This window comes from Sus scrofa, chromosome X, assembly GCF_054392235.1.
Source record: "Sus scrofa isolate SSC_HxYL_T2T_F1_AM1 chromosome X, Sscrofa_HxYL_maternal_Yorkshire_Landrace_v2.0, whole genome shotgun sequence".
Classification (NCBI taxonomy): Eukaryota; Metazoa; Chordata; class Mammalia; order Artiodactyla; family Suidae; genus Sus; species Sus scrofa.
This window is the reverse complement of record NC_139401.1, coordinates 104,566,344-104,583,007: the sequence shown is the minus strand read 5'-3', so window position 1 is coordinate 104,583,007 and position 16,664 is coordinate 104,566,344. Positions and strand designations below refer to the sequence as shown.

The 16,664-nt window shown below is 36.5% G+C and overlaps 1 long non-coding RNA gene across 2 annotated transcripts in view; it reads left to right on the top strand.

The window, feature by feature from the left end:
• Positions 1 to 16,664, top strand: part of LOC110257706 (uncharacterized) — a 91,164-nt gene that overhangs the window by 51,744 nt on the left and 22,756 nt on the right. For both annotated transcript variants that reach the window (XR_014835548.1, XR_002340611.2), the window contains exons 2-3: positions 590 to 676; positions 7,556 to 7,677. This is a non-coding gene — a long non-coding RNA (uncharacterized LOC110257706). The remainder of the gene's footprint in view (positions 1 to 589; positions 677 to 7,555; positions 7,678 to 16,664) is intronic.

Below are 16,664 nucleotides of genomic sequence, written 5' to 3'. Positions count from 1 at the left end.
AGTTTGTACCTAGTTCAATTTTTAAAAGGAAAACAATATATGAATGACAGAATTTTTGTGCCAGTATACAACTTTCACTATACTTTCTTTCAACTTTGTCATATATTTGAACATTTTCAAAATGAAATGTTGGGAAGGATGCAATCTTGAATCTCTGAACATAGATATTGGATTTGCTGACTTTGAAATTTATTGTAGGATGATCTCACTATGTCACATCATTGGGGAATCAACTATGTCAGTATTGTTGGTTTTTGCATCCTGGTCTGGTCAGATTCCCAAAGAAGACTCCTAACAGGAAGATTGCCAACATTCTGGTTGCCCACTGGAGGAATAGGGCTAGAGGTCTCAACATTCTATTTTCAATATAGTTGTTAGCTACAACTTTCCTTTCCTGTCCTCAATTATGTCATTTGTTCCCTAGTCCAGAATCCACCCCCCACTTTTTTTTTTTTTTCACCTTCTACCTTGTTGTGGGAATAGTTGTTGTATTAAATGTGAGAACAAGATTAGAGATTCTTACTGTGTCTTAACAGATTTCCAATTAATCCTCTTTATTTTATCTCTTTCCTTTCACCCTAACTTCCAGGATAATCCGATGTCACCAAATTTGAAACTTTGGGAGAAACTTCTGTGAGCATTATCTGTATAGAGCCTGGGACATTATAATTGCTCTGTAAGTATTTATTAAGATAATTTGATTGAGGTCATTTTAGTCACTTATTAAATTATATTTTATACTCAGCCATAACTATGTGTACATACAAGCATTATTTGATGTGCCTACAGTTTCATCACCAGGTTCCTCCTGAGAGTCAGGATCAGTTTTCTCTTGCTATTTTAGGTCCCACATAGAACCCGAGATACTGTTGTTTGAATCTTAACAAGTAGTACTTTATTTATTTATTATTTTTTGTCTTTTTTTGCCATTTCTTGGGCCACTCCCACGGCATATGGAGGTTCCCAGGCTAGGGGTCGAATCAGAGCTGTAGCCAACGGCCTACGCCACAGCCACAGCAACACGGGATCAATCTGCAACCTACACTACAGCTCACGGCAATACCTGATCCTTAACCCACTGAGCAAGGCCAGGGATAGAACCTGCAGCCTCATGGTTCCTAGTCGGATTTGTTAACCACTGAGCCATGATGGGAACTCCCTATTATTATTATTATTATTTTTTTGTCTCTTTGCCTTTTCTAGGGCCACCCCTGTGGCATACGGAGATTCCCAGGCTAGGGGTCGAATCGGAGCCGTAGCCACCAGCCTACGCCAGAGCCACAGCAACGCGGGATCCGAGCCGCGCCTGCAACCTACACCACAGCTCACGGCAACACCAGATCCTTGACCCACTGAGCCAGGCCAGGGATCAAACCTGCAACCTTATGGTTCCTAGTTGGATTCGTTAACCACTGCGCCATGACAGGAACTCCAACAAGTAGTACTTTACAAATGAGGTCACAAGATCCAAATTATTAATATTATTTAACTTTAAATATAGGTGAAGACTGACAGAGCTGTGGCTGATGTTTTGCCCTGAAACTATTCTAATGAAGACTTCCATTGTGTCAACCTTATTATTTCATATGAAGAAACAATTTTTAAAGATAATTTCCCCTAGGCAGAAAGCTTCCAAGAATTAATTTGCTCTCCATCTATATGGTCAAGAATCTCCAAAATTTTAATGGTATACTCATTTCAGTAAAATAATTTTGATCATGAGTGAATTCAGTTATGTACGTATTACTGTATAAATAGAATGTATTTAAAATAAATCATAAACAAGATTGAGATTTTTAAAGTTTAAGTTACAAACGTAGATAGTTCTTCTAAATTATTTTCCCAAACCTCCATTGATCATATTGGATTCCCTTTTGGGGAATATATACCGCTTTGGTGTGCATTAGACTTAGAAAGAAAAGTAGTCTCAACCTGTGATACAAAGACTACTCATCAGAATCACCTAAGATACCCGTTAAAATAGTTTTGTGCCCTTCACATACTTGATTAATCAGAAACTTTAAGGGTGGTACCCTAAGATCTTTGTTTTAACTAGATCCATAGGGCCAGGGAGTTTTTAGGAGCACTGAGCGTTTAAAACCATTGGCTTAAAGCAGTGTGTCTCAAAATCGCTCTATTATAGCGAGTATTAGGGTGCTTGAAACACAAATTCTTATTTGCTATCACGATACATGCTGAATCTAAAATATGGGTAGGGACATGGAAATCCTAATATTAAAAAATGTCCACAGGTGATTTTTAAATTGACATAACATTTGTTTGCCAGGGCTGCCATAGCAAAATCACAGACTTGGTGGCTTAAATAATGGAAATTTATTTTCTCATAGTTTTGGAAGCTGGAAGTCCAAGGTCTAGTTGTAGGCAATTTGTTTCCCTGAGACCTCTGTCTTTGGCTTGCAGGTGGCCACCTTTGCACTATGTCCTCACATGGTCTTTCCTCTGCGTGTGCACATATCTGAGGTCTCCCTATGTATCCACATTTCCTCCTTTTATAAGGACAACAGTCAGATGGGATTAGAGCCCACCGTAATGGCTTCATTTTACCTTCATCACCTCTTTAAAAGTCCTGTCTCCAAATATAGTCACATTTGGAAGTGCCGGAGGTTACAGCCTCCATATATGAATTTTGGAGGGACACAATTCAACCCAAAACAGAAATGATGACTACATGTGATGTGATATTATAGAGGAAATCCTGTAATGGAGAAATGACATTAGGCAAAAATTAAGGAAATCCAAATAGGTAAAAATTAAGGAAATCTGAATAAAGTATGGACTTTAGTTAATAATGATATAACAGCATTGATTGACTAATTGTAATGAATATATCATATTAACCTAAGATGTTAATAATAGGGGAAACTGGGTGGGAATTTCAGAAATCCTGGTGGGCAAGAATCTCTACTCTGGCATTTACTAGCTTGTTATCAGGCAGGTCCTTTAATTTCTCTCATCTTTGTACTTGTAAAATGGGAATACTAACAGTCCCACATGTCATAAGTTTTGGGGAATTTAAAATGGATCATATAGGTTTAGATGCTTTTTAATCTTACATTATGATACATATAGGTGTATTTTTAAAATAAACTTTTTATTTTACAACAGCTTTAGATTTATAGAAAATTGCAAATATGGTACAGTGTTCCAATATACTCATATTCAGTTTTCTTTATTATTAATATCTCATATCGGTATGGTACATTTGTTATAGCTAGTGAACCAATATTGACATATTTTTATTAAAGTCCTTACTTTGTTCAAATTTCTTTCATTTTTACCTCGTGTCTTTTTTCTGTTCCAGGAGCCCACATTACTTTTAGCCATCATATTTCAAGCTCCTCCTTGCTGTGACAATTTATTTATTTATTTATTTTGCTTTTTACGGCTGCACCTGCAGCATGTGGAGGTTCCCAATCTAGGGGTCCAATCAGAGCTGTAGCCACTGGCCTACACCACAGCAACAGCAATGTGGGGATCCGAGCTGCATCTGCAACCTACATCACAGCTCATGGAACGCCAGATCCTTAACCCACTGAGCAAGGCCAGGGATCGAGCCCACAACCTCATGGTTCCTTGTCGGATTCATTTCCACTGAGCCACAATGGGAACTCCCTTGGCTGTGACAATTTAGATGTGGTTGTAAGAAATTTCCTGTATATGTGTAAATTTACCTTTCTTTTGACATTGGTAATGTTTAGAACTGAACCAGCACATTTTAGGTACCTTTATAGACTGTATGATATACTCTAGAACATTATTTCTCAAGTATGAGCGATTATCAGAAACACGAGGAGACTCTTTTGAAATACAAATCCCTGGATCCTACATAGTCCTAATAAATGATTATATCCTGGGCTGGGTGATTTGGATGGGGTCCAGGAGTCAAGATTGACTGATTGATTGACTGACTGATATGTTTGTTTGTTTGAACAAATTCCTCTGGTGTGTATGAGACCACTGATCCAGCATAGCTGTGTAGACAGGCATTTGAGATTCACTGTTCTGGAGCCTTTCAGTTGTTTCTCTCATTGTTGATACCTAAATGGCCAGGTGAGTCTGCTGAAGCATGCAGCTTGCTTATATTTATACAAGATTCTTATTGGATAAAAGATGAAACTAGATAATTCTTTCAACACCTATGAACTGAACCTCCATCAATGCTTACATAATGGACTATCTGTTCTCATAACAAAGAAATAACTCAGTCTTCCAAGTAATATCAGAAAGACATGGAATTTAAATCCTGAATTATGAACAGTGTTATCAGACAGAAAAACTTTTTCTGTCATTCAACAACAGTATGAAATGGTGGATAAGGCTATGGAAAAAAATTTGTCTTGTGTGGTGAGCAAGATTGTTGCAGCATGGAGGCAAGAAAATAAAATACTGTTCAGGCAAGTTCACAGTCAATTTAATTCCAGACAATAAACACTGACAAGCCTTCTATCCAAATTATTCTCCAGACAAAACAAAGTGTGTCAAACAGCTTTGGCAAGTACAAACACATAGGAGAAGCCCATCTAAACCAAAGGCCTTAGGGAGCACCATCCCCAAGTCAGTCACAAGCATTCCTTTTTTAGAAGGTGGTATGAGTTTATTTTTGGGAATATAAGCAAATATACTTTGGGAATAAATATATTTGAGAATTTGAGCACCAGAGTAATTCCCCAAATTATCTAGCCAAGAAAACAAATTCTTCTCTGACACATTATGCTGCAACCATTTCTCTTCTTTCTTTTCCTCTTTCTTCTTTTATCAGTTTCTGTTTTCACATTAAACGTTGTCATGTCAGTTCATTAATACATTAGTTCTCCTAATTGTCAGGATAACGTCCAATACTGGAATATCTGTAATTGTTCTAACTTCCTGGCATCAAGAATCTCAAAAGTCAAATCAATAAGTTGAATACTGATCCGTAAACATGAACTGAGAACTAATCAAGTTATGGAAAAGTTTGATAACGTCTCCATTCCACGTATTTGTGTACAACAACCCATTAATCAGAGTATTTGCTTTAGTCTGTGTGCTGGTCAATTACTTATTTGCTCTGAATCCATTTCCTTCCTCTACTCTGTATCAAAACAAACTGTCTTTCTTAAGTATCTTTACCCTTTTCTCTCTGAACAAGTTGGGCAAATATGAGGAAATGAAATATTGGAGAGCATGAGGAGGCAAGAAAACATGGTGGATATTTCACCCGCTCCCCCTGCTTCATCCAGAATCCCTAACAGTGGCTACTTTTCCTGCCTGGCTTCACTTCCCACTGCATGGTCTCCTTCTATGTGGTCCCATCTCCAGCCTTAGTTTTAGGTTCTATAGTATGATCCCAGGTTCTGGGCTTAGTACTAGCTCCTTTTCCTTTGTCATTCCATGATAGGGGTAAGCATAACTTGTCATTTCTGATCTCTGTGTTGCCTTACCTTCTGCGATTTGGTTTCTCAGCATTTTCATCTTCCAACTAACAAATGCCAGTATTAAATTCACTCTATTTGAAAGATCCACAGTGGTTCCTTTTTCCTGGTTAGATTGTAAGTGATAGATTCAAGTATTCTATCTCTTGGATATATCTAGAAAAACTCTGAAAAATTATTTCTCTCAAGATAATTGTTAATGATAATGAAAATCCTGGATCAATGGTTGTAGAAGTCATATAGAAATACCCATAAAATTTATGAGGATAAGAGTTCCCTTGTGGCACAGCAGATTAAGTATCCTGGTTTATCACTGCAGTGGCCTGGGTCACTGCTGTGGTGGAGTTTGATCCCTGACCTAGGAACTTCCACATGCTGTGGATGAGGCAAAAAAAAAAATTATGAGGATAAATGTAGAAGAATGTACATTAAAGAATAATATTAGAAAAAAATAGTGGACTGCCTAAATATTTATTAATTGAGACAAGCTTAAATAAATTATGGTTTATTCATACTATGGAATATCATTAGGATTAAAAAGAATGGGATATATTTAGGTGAAAAGCTTCCTAAAATTTTGTGAAGATCAAAGAACAATAGTAGAAATCTATCTAATTTAAAAACATCTATTAAACCCCTAGCCTGAGAACCTCCATATGCTGCAGGTGTGGCCCTAAAAAGCAAAAAAATAAAATAAACAAATAAAATAAAACAACACAAACTTAATTTGGAAGTTCCTGTCGTGGCCCAGTGGTTAACGAATCCGACTAGGAACCATGAGGTTGTGGGTTTGAGCCCTGGCCTTGCTCAGTGAGTTAAGGATTGGGCGTTGCTGTGGCTGTGGCGTAGGCCAGAGGCTATAGCTCTGATTAGATCCCTAGCCTGGGAACCTCCACATGCTGCGGGTGCGGACCCATAAGGACAAAAATAAAAATAAAAATAAATAAAAACATCTACACAAGTGTGTGTGTAAATACTGTGTTTGTGTATATATATATATATATACACACACACACAGAAGTATGTGTATGTATAGTTACAAGCATATCTACATAAAAAATGTTCAAATCATGTGCTTGATTTCCTCAAGGGACTAGTGTTTGTATCATTTTACATTCCCGCCATGAGTGTTAAGGAGTTATAACTGTTCCACAACTTTGTCAAAACCTGGTATAATCAGTCTTTTAAGATTTAGCTATCCTAATAGTTATCTGGGGCATATCACATTGTGGTTTTAACTTGTGTTACACTAGTGTCTATGCGTCATCTGTATATCTTCTTTTTAAAATTATTTATTTACTTTTTATCATTAAGATTATCATTTTTAAAGCTGTTTAAAATCATAGCAAAATTGGAGTTCCCATTGTGGCGTAGTGGTTAACAAATCCGACTAGGAACTATGAGGTTGTGGGTTCAATCCCTGACCTTGCTCAGTGGGGTTAAGGATCCGGCGTTGCCGTGAGCTATGGTGTAGGATGAAGACATGACTCCCACATTGCAGTGGCTCTGGCGTAGGCCAGCAGCAACAGCTCGGATTTGACCCCTAGCCTGGGAACCTCCATATGCCGCGCGAGCAGCCCTAGAAAGGGCAGAAAGACCAAAAAAAAAAAAAAAAAAACACAGCAAAATTGAGATTTCCAATATACCTCCTGCCGCATATATTTGTAGCTTCCCCACCCTTAACATCCCTCATCAGAGTAATACACCTGTTGCAATTGATGAGCTTACATTGACACATCTTTATTACTCAAAGCCCATAATTTATATTAGGGTTCACTCTTGGTGCTGTACATTCTGCGGGTGTGGACAAATCTATAATAACATGTATATGTTGTTATGGTATCATACAGAGTATTTTCACTCCCCAAAATATCTTCTGTGCTTTGCCTATTTATCCCTCCTTCAACCCCTGCCCCTGACAACTGCTGATATTTTTATTGGGTCCATAGTTTTGACTGTTCCAGAATGTCTTATAGTATGGAATCACACAGCATATAGCATTTTCAGATTAACTTCCTTCACTTAGTAATATGCTTTTAAGATTCCTCCATGTTTTTTTTCATGGCTCAATACTCATTTATTTTCAACCCTGAATAATATTCCATTGTCTGGATGTTCCACAGTTTATCCACTCACCTACTGAAGGACATCTTGGTTGCTTCAAAGTTTTGGCAATGATGGATATAGCTGCTGTGAATAGCCATATGCAGATTTTTGTGTAGGCATAAATTTTCAATTTCTTTGGGTAAGTACCAAAGAGTGTAATTGCTGTATTGTGTGGTAAGAATATGTTTAGTTTTTTAAGAAACTGCCAAAATATCTTCCAAAGTGGCTGTACCATTTTACATTCCCACCAGCAATGAATGCGAGTTCCTGTTTCTTCACATCTTCTTCAGTATTCAGTGGTGTCAGTGTTTCAGATTTTGGCCAAATTCATATTTGTTGCAAGTCGGTTCCCCAGGAAAAATACTCTTGATTTGATGGATGTAGGGTTGGGTAAAGGAAGAAGTTAAACTGTGATGGATATGAAACAAAGGCCTCAGCAGATTCTTAAGGGAATGGCAGAGCTGGGATTAACTGTAAGTGATGTCCCGGTTTGAGGCAAGGGATCAGACCTTTATAGCCTGTATTCAGTCTCTCCTCAGAAAGGGAGCATAATATTGAGCAAGGCAGCTTTCTTAAGCTGAGGGCAATTCCTAGAGTAAGAGACTCAGCTAACAGTTTCAACCATCAATATTTCTAACAGCTGGAAAATGATCATTTCAATCCTGGAGTTAGAGATGTGGTTTGATCTGGATAGCTTATTACAGAATATACCACAGCATTTCTCTTGATAATTTATGAAGCTATGTGATGGGTACATGACAGTTCACTATGTAATTCTATTTTAATATAACTGCAACTTTCCATAATAAAAAGTTCAAATTGTAATTTGAATTTATACATGAATAAGTTTGAGACCCTTTTAATATGGTTAAATGACATTTGCATTTTTCTGTAAATTTTCTCTTTGTATAGCCCTTGCCCATTTTTCTATAGAATTTTAGCTTACTCCTTAATTTTTAGAAGCTCTTTATATATGAGATGTTACTCTTTCTTGGTGATATACGTTGAAAATATTATTCAATTATCTAATTTTATGTTAGTCTTTTTATTTTGTTTATGGTGCTTTTTTCATGTAAAATTTAAAAATCAAAATGATTTATTATTTACCATATTGCTTTTGGATTATGAGTCAGAATTTGAAAAGTTTTCCCTAATTCCAGGTGATGGTAATACTCCCATATTTTCTTTCAGTACTTGCATGTACATTGTGAGAAATGGAAACAATTTTGTTTTCTTTATGGAAACTGAGTCATTGTAATACCACTTATTAAGAAACAAACATAATATTTTAAATCAACTATACTTCAACAAATGAAAGAAAACCCCATCTTTCTCATTAATTTGAATGCCACCTTTACCATATAGTGAATTTCCCTGTGCAACTGAATCTCTTTCTATATTTTCTATTAAATTCCACTGTTTGTTGCTATGCCAACTTGACACTCTTTTGTTTTGTTCTTTTTTTTTTGGCTTTTGTCATTTGTCATTTTAGGGCCGCACCCTCACTCACGGCATATGGAAGTTCCCAGGCTAGGGGTTGAATTGGAGCTGTAGCCGCCGGCCTACAGCACGGCCACAGCAACGCAGGATCTGATCTGTGTCTGTGACCTACACCACAGGTCGCGGCAATACCAGGTCCTTAACCCACTGAATGAGGCCAGGGATCAAACCCACAACCTCATGGTTCCTAGTTGGATTCATTTCTGCTGCTCCACAACAGGAACGCCCTGACACTCTTTAATTATAAAGTCTATAATAAGTTTTAATATTGGGTTGAGTGATTCTTTCCACTCCATTCTTCTTTGTCAAGATGGTTCTAGCGATTCTAGGGCCTGCTTGTGCCTTTCCATATAAATTTGCGAATAATCTTACTTATGTTTATAAAAATCCTTGCTGGAATTTTGATAGAAATTGCATTAAATCTGTATATCAATTTGTGGAGAATTAGCATCTTTACTGCATTGAATTTTTCAATTCAGGAACAAGATATGTCTCCATATTTATTTTATGCTGTATTTACTTTCTTTCATCTTATTATTGCATCATACAGACTCTGTCCACATTTTAAGTTTATACCTAAATATTTCATGTTCTTTGCAGTGATTTTATTTTTTGTATGTATTTGATTTTGGTTTCTACACATTTATTACTAATATATATAGAGGTGATTTTCGTGTGTGTTGATCTTATCTTGCTAGGGATTTTTTAAAATTCTTGACTTTCTATGTAGTCATGTCATCTGCAAATAAGGGCAGTTTTATTTCTTTCTTTCCAATGTCTATGCCATTTACTTCTTTTTTACTGCCTTAATCTAGTGGTTATAACTTAAAGTACAATGTTGACTAGGAGTAGTTAAAATGGGCATCTTTGCCTTGTTCCCAATCTTAGAAGTATATCAGCTATAGGGTTTTTTTTTTTTTGTTTTTGTTTTTTTTGTATATGCGCTTTATTAAGTTTATTAACTTGAAGTAATTTTTAAAAATCATGAATGGGTGTTAGATTTTGTCAGATGCTTTCATGCTTGAATTGAGTAGTGTTGCATAATATTCCAGGAATAATTTTATTGCCCACAAAAATATTTCTATTGCCTAAGGTATTGACTCACTTGGCAACATAAAAAGGTGTAGAGTTAGTGGCTGTATTGCAGTATGAACATGCACTATGACATTTAACAATGGAGCTATTTGGGTTGTATAGAGAAATTATGCTTGAAATGTATGGTACCAGAATCTTGTCTGTGGAATGTGGTTCTACTTTTAGATGTATGAAAATTTAAATGTAGAATTCATTGTTATTGATATCTCATGAATTCAACATTTTCTCCTGTCTGGATTACTGGATAATCCAGTATATAAAATTAGAGATGTACAGAATTCCTGTGGTTATAGTATACAAACATGTAACCGTAATTTAAAAATCTGTGAATTTGCATATTTTACTCATCCTAACATATTGGGTCTTGTCTTAAATCTGATGCATTTCGTCCTGATGAATTCTGTCAGTTACAGATGAAATAACACGAATTGCCAGTAAGCTAGCAAACTGGTCTAAAGAATGCAACGTTCAGTTTTTAAATTCCTATTCTTTTTCATCAGTGTATATGTATATAGTCTAAAAGTAATTTGGTTATACATCTATAAAGCTCAATACAACATAGCAACAATTTGAAAATGCTTTTGAATTTTTTGGGTAATTAGTGATGTCAATACAAATAATATTACAATTAATACAATTAGTCACTAAACAAGAAAACTTGAAATGTTGTGGAATGTTACAGTTCATATATAAAAGAGACTTTAGAGAGGTTTCCCAAATTTAACAATAGTAAAGTTACTTTCCTAAATATGTTCTGAGGCTGAAAAGAAACTTTTCCAGACTGTCAGTGATACAAAAATTTTCATCAACCATATTAAATGAAGACTGAGATAACTTCTGTTCTCATAAAAAATATTACAGAATTATTGTTATAAATGGGATTGATCAAAAAGTATTCAGACACAAAAAAGTGGGAACAAATATTATAGAGCTATGTCACGGTAATTATTATTAAAAAATTTTATTATTATTATGGGTTTTATAATATTTGTGGTATATGTCAACTTTTTAAGTTTTGAAATTTCTTGTGATTGTTCTAACTTTACATAAATATCTGCTTTCATTTCTTTCTTTCCATTTTTTTTTTTTTTTTTTTTGTCTTTTTTAGAGCCGCACTCTCGGCATATGGAGGTTCCCAGGCTACGGGTCTAATCAGAGCTCTTGCTGCCGGCCTAAGACAGAGCCAAAGAAACACCAGATCTGAGCCGCGTCTGCAAACTACATCACAGCTCACGGCAACGCTGGATCCTTAACCCACTGAGTGAGGCCGAGGATCGAACCCATAACCTCATGGTTCCTAGTCAGATTCATTTCTGCTGCACCACGACAAGAACTCCTCTGCTTTCATTTCTAATTCTGAATTTTAAGTAATATATTTTTATTTTAAAGTCCCCCAGCTCAGGTACAATTTTTTTTGCTTTTGCTTTTTTTGCTGCACCTGAGGCATATGAAAGTTCCCAGACTGGGGTCAAACTGGAGCTGCTGTTGCTCGCCTATGCCACAGCCACAGCAATGCAGGATCTGAGCTACGTCTGTGACCTACACCACAGCTCATGGCAACACCAGATCCTTAACCCACTGAGCAAGCCCATGGGTCATACCTGCATCCTCATGGATACCAGTCAGGTTTGTAACCTGCTGAGCCACAACAGGAACTCCCTCACATACAAATTTTATAAGCATCGGTATCTGTCTTAATTACTATTGCTTTATAATAGAACTTAATACTGTAGGAGAGGGAAATAATTTTCCCTCTACTTTTCTGAGTTTTTGGCTGAGACTTCTGTAGTAAAAGACAGATAAATAAGAGAAAAACAAACTCAAGTTTATCGACATGTATAATACTTCATGTACAAATGGGAGATACCCAGAGAAAAAGTGTAACTTCCCAAGTTGGCTTAGAATTCAGGCTTAAATACCCTCTTGATAGGGAAAGGAGAAGGGATAGATCTCTTAGAGAAGAGTAAATGATTTTAAGGAAAGATGAATGGACCCTTAGAAGAATAGATGAGACGTATGACAGTTTGTGGCAAAGTTTGTCTGTATATGAAGTCAGCTTCTAGTCTTCTTTGGTAAGAGTCAGTCTTCTCTGGTTGATGAAACTCCTGAGAGAGTATCTAGGATTTTCCAGTTCCTTTTGACGGATCTATCTTTAGGCAAAGAAGAGTAGTTCAGAGAAAGCCTCTCCCTGCATTTGTTGTTTTTTCAAGTGCCTACAGTTCGAAATAATCAATTTGCCAAAGTGGTATTATTTTGGGAGGACATGTTCTGCTACCCTTATATCTTGTTAGGCAAATTCTCAAAAGAGGTGTGTCCTGTTTTCTATCTTTTGCTCTTCAATATTAATTTTAGAATCATATTGTCTTGTTACATGAAGAACACTGTTGGAATATTAATACCACATGTCTGTATATATCAATTGGGGGCAGAGCTGACCTTCTTACATTTTTTAATCTCTCCATTTCTTTGTGTTTGATATATTTCTCAATGAAATTTTATAACTTATTCCATACTAGATTTGTTCATCTTTTGTCAGATTTATTTATAGGTACTTCATACATCTCATATATGATTGCTAATGGCATATTTTAAAATAATTACATTTACTAAATATTTATTGTTTGTGGAAATAAATGAAATTGATTGGGTTTGTTCTCCTACCCACCTTGCTAAATACTTTTTATTTCCAAAACTAATTACCTATAACTTATTTGGGGTTTTCAAGGTAAAAACCATATTATTTCAAATAATTTTATTTATTTATTTCAAATTTTAAATTATAATTATTTTTGTCATACTGTCCTGGGTAAGGCCTTCTGGTTTATATTAAATATAAATAGTAATAATAAGCATCCTTACCATTTTCCTGATTTTGAAGGGAATGGTTCTCATGTTATGACCTTATGAATGATGTTTCCTGTGTATTTTTAGTAGATAATGCTTTATCAGGGTAAGAAATTTCTTTCTATTTATAATTTGCTGCAAGTTGCATTTTACCAAATGTTTTTTTCTGTTTGTGGAGATAATCATGTTATTTTTAATCCTTTTATTTGTTAATGCAGTGAATTATATTTATAGGTTAATTAAAGTTAAACCAGCCTTACTTTCCTGGGATAAAACAGGTTGGTCATGAAATATTAAACTGCTAGATTAATTTCATTAATAATGTGTTTGGGTTTTTTGCATATGTATTTATGAATGCAACTGGGCCTGCAATTTTCTTTTCTTGAACTTTCTTAGTCTGATTTTGGTATCAGATTTATCCTGGCCACATCAAATGAGTGGAAGAATATTCTTTTTTTGTTCTCAGAGAGAGTTTGTATAAGATTGTGAGGGGGAACAGAATATGTGATCCCAAAATATGTCACTTTGCCATATGGATTATTTTGAACTGAAGGTAATCAAGACCCAGCAGACTCAGGAAAAACTTTTACCTCTCTTTTAACTGCCTAAAAGAATTTAGATTAGGCTCAGAAAGAGAGCTATGACCAGAGATAATTTTTTAACTGAAAGACCTATCTGTATGGAGTACAAATATCTAATTACCAAATATCCACTCTTCCTATTGTCTTGTGAATTTTTCTTTTCATTGTTCTCTGAAATTCCAGGTTCCTATCCCATCTTTAGCTCCAAACAGCGTGTAAACCTTAGTTACCTGACTTTCCCTCAGGTATTATATATTTGGGACTCCCATACTACCAAATTAAATTTTTCTCTCCTGGTATTTCTTTAACGTTAATTTAATTATTTGACCAGCCCAAGTACCTAAAAGGGAAGAAGGGAAATGTTTTCTGCCCCTACAATTTTATAGGAGTTATTCCTTGAATGTTTGATAGAGTTCACCTGAACTTTTTGGTTCTTCCTTTGTATAAAAATATTTAACACTTACTCAGTTTCTCTGGTAGTTATAGCAATATTCGGTCTTGTTAATTTTTCATAAGCCATCTTGTATAACATATTTTTCTAATAATTTTTCTCTGTATATTATTCAATGTACTAGTTTGAAGTTATTTACATGTTTTTTATTCACTTTTGTATATATAGTAATGTCTCTCTTTTAACTTCTAGCATTTCTGATTTGTGTCTTCTCTCATTGTTTTTGTTTTTATTTTATTTTATTTTTTTAAATTTTATTCATTTATTTTTTTTTTTTGCCATTTCTTGGGCCGCTCCTGCGGCATGTGGGAGGTTCCCCGGCTAGGGGTCTAATTGGAGCTGTAGCTGCCAGCCTGCGCCAGAGCCACAGCAACACGGGATCCGAGCCGTGTCTGCGACCTACACCACAGCTCACGGCAACGGTGGATCGTTAACCCACTGAGCAAGGGCAGGGACCGAACCCGAAACCTCATGGCTCCTAGTCGGATTCGTTAACCCCTGCGCCACGACGGGAACTCCCTCTCATTGTTTTTCTTAGTCTGATTAAAGTATGTTCAACTTTTGGGAGTTCCCGTGCAGTGGAAACAAATCTGTTAAGTTTGTGAAGATTGGACAGGACAAAGAAGATTAACTTTGGATGTCTAATTAGTAAGGAATTTAAGCAAAATGTGGGCTTGATAGTAAATTAGTAAAGAAGAAGCAAGTTTTGTTTATACAGGTTTCTCAGCCCAGAATTCCCTATCTCTAGTGATAAGGGTGTCTTTTGTTAGCTCCCTGGTGTAGGGAGGATACCCTTGTTGGAAATTAAGATAACTCTGGCTCCAGTCATCAGTGTCAGAAAGTGAGACACGTGGACAAGGAGAAATCTCGACAAGGCTCTTTACTTCTGCAGAAGGGCGCGGGTCCTCCAAAAGGCACACACACCTAACAAAGGGCCTTCCCCTATTTATCCCTAAGGCAGGTGATGTACCTGCCCCTTTCCCATTGCTCAGGTCAGGGTGCACATTCTTCCTGGTTGGCTACTTGAAACAAATTGTTTCTGGGAAAAGAGGTAAAGAGGAAGGGGGTCGCAGGGGCGTTTCAGCTGAAACCAGAGCAAAATGGAATAACCAAGATTTCCTTTGATATGGAGTTCCCGTCGTGGCGCAGTGGTTAACGAATCCGACTAGGAACCAAGAGGTTGCGGGTTCGGTCCCTGCCCTTGCTCAGTGGGTTAACGATCCGGCGTTGCCATGAGCTGTGGTGTAGGTTGCAGACGCGGCTCGGATCCCGCGTTGCTGTGGCTCTGGCGTAGGCCGGTGGCTCCAGCTCCGATTCGACCCCTAGCCTGGGAACCTCCATATGCCGCAGGAGCGGCGCAAGAAATAGCAACAATAACAACAACAACAACAACAAAAGACAAAAAAAAAAAAAAAGATTTCCTTTGATAGAAAAGACATTATGTTACTTTCCACACCCTTCACAAATGGGGTTTATTTCCTGCATTCAGGGAGACAAAGGAGAATCAAAGTGTTCTTTTTGCACTGGTTGCTTTTCAAGTAACTTTAATTCAAAATAACTAATTGCATAATTAATTAGGGCATATTTGGGGGCAGCCAGCTCTGGGCTCGAACAACCAAAAAAGTTAAAAATTTCTGTGAATTAAAAATTCCATAAACAAATTATAATTTAAATGTAAAACTGAGAAAAATATTTGGAGCACACATAATAGAAAAGGAGTAACTCTAAAAAATAATTATAGACTAATCTCTTGATACAAAAAATGAAATGTTCAAGTGACAAAAAAAGTCTTATCTGTAAATAAGAATCATTCAAATGAGACAGAAAAGAAGTACATTTTCATTTATTACATTAGTAATGGTGAAAAGATTGATTTTACACTGTAACAGTCACAATGTTGACATGTAGGGGAAGAAAAATTTTCTTTGACCCTCTTAGGGTCCATAACTGGGTCTGAAAATGAAACTGACAAAGATTAACAGGTGCGAAACATACAAATTTGCTTAATATATGTCTTATTGAACAAAGGAACGTTCATAAGAAAATGAAGACCCCCACCAAGATATTTAGACCTAAGTATTTTTATGCTAGGTTTGATAAAGAGTGAGCAATTGTGTAGAACTATGACAGGTTAAGGAGTATGGGGTGAGTGTAATAAACTGGGGAAAACCTAGCAAGGCCTGTTCGTTAGGATTCTTCTAGGTGTCCCCTGTCTTCAAAGACAAGGATGTTCCTTTCTTCCAGGACAAGGAGGGCACTTCTCACATGAGGGTTTATGACATGATCAGGGCAGAAGGGCTGGGAGGGCTAGGTTAAGAAGGGGGAAAGAGGTGAGACATGAGGAAGGTCAGAGTGACCTTCCTGATTATGCTGTTTTCTCAAACTCAGTCAGCTCAAAATATTCAATATGCCAAGGTGCCATATTTTGTGGTAGCATCTCCTGAACCCCATCACAGTGTATGAATGGAAACATTTTTTCTTCTTCCCTTCTAGGATCTTTGGCTGGTATAATAATTAAACCAATATAAGACAGACTAACAGGAGAAAAACAAACGACTGCAAACATACCAAAGCCTCATAAAGATCTGAAAAACTCAAAGGCAGCCAGGTAACTGAAGCTTATCTAACATCCTGAGCTAAGAAAAGGAGCAGGGA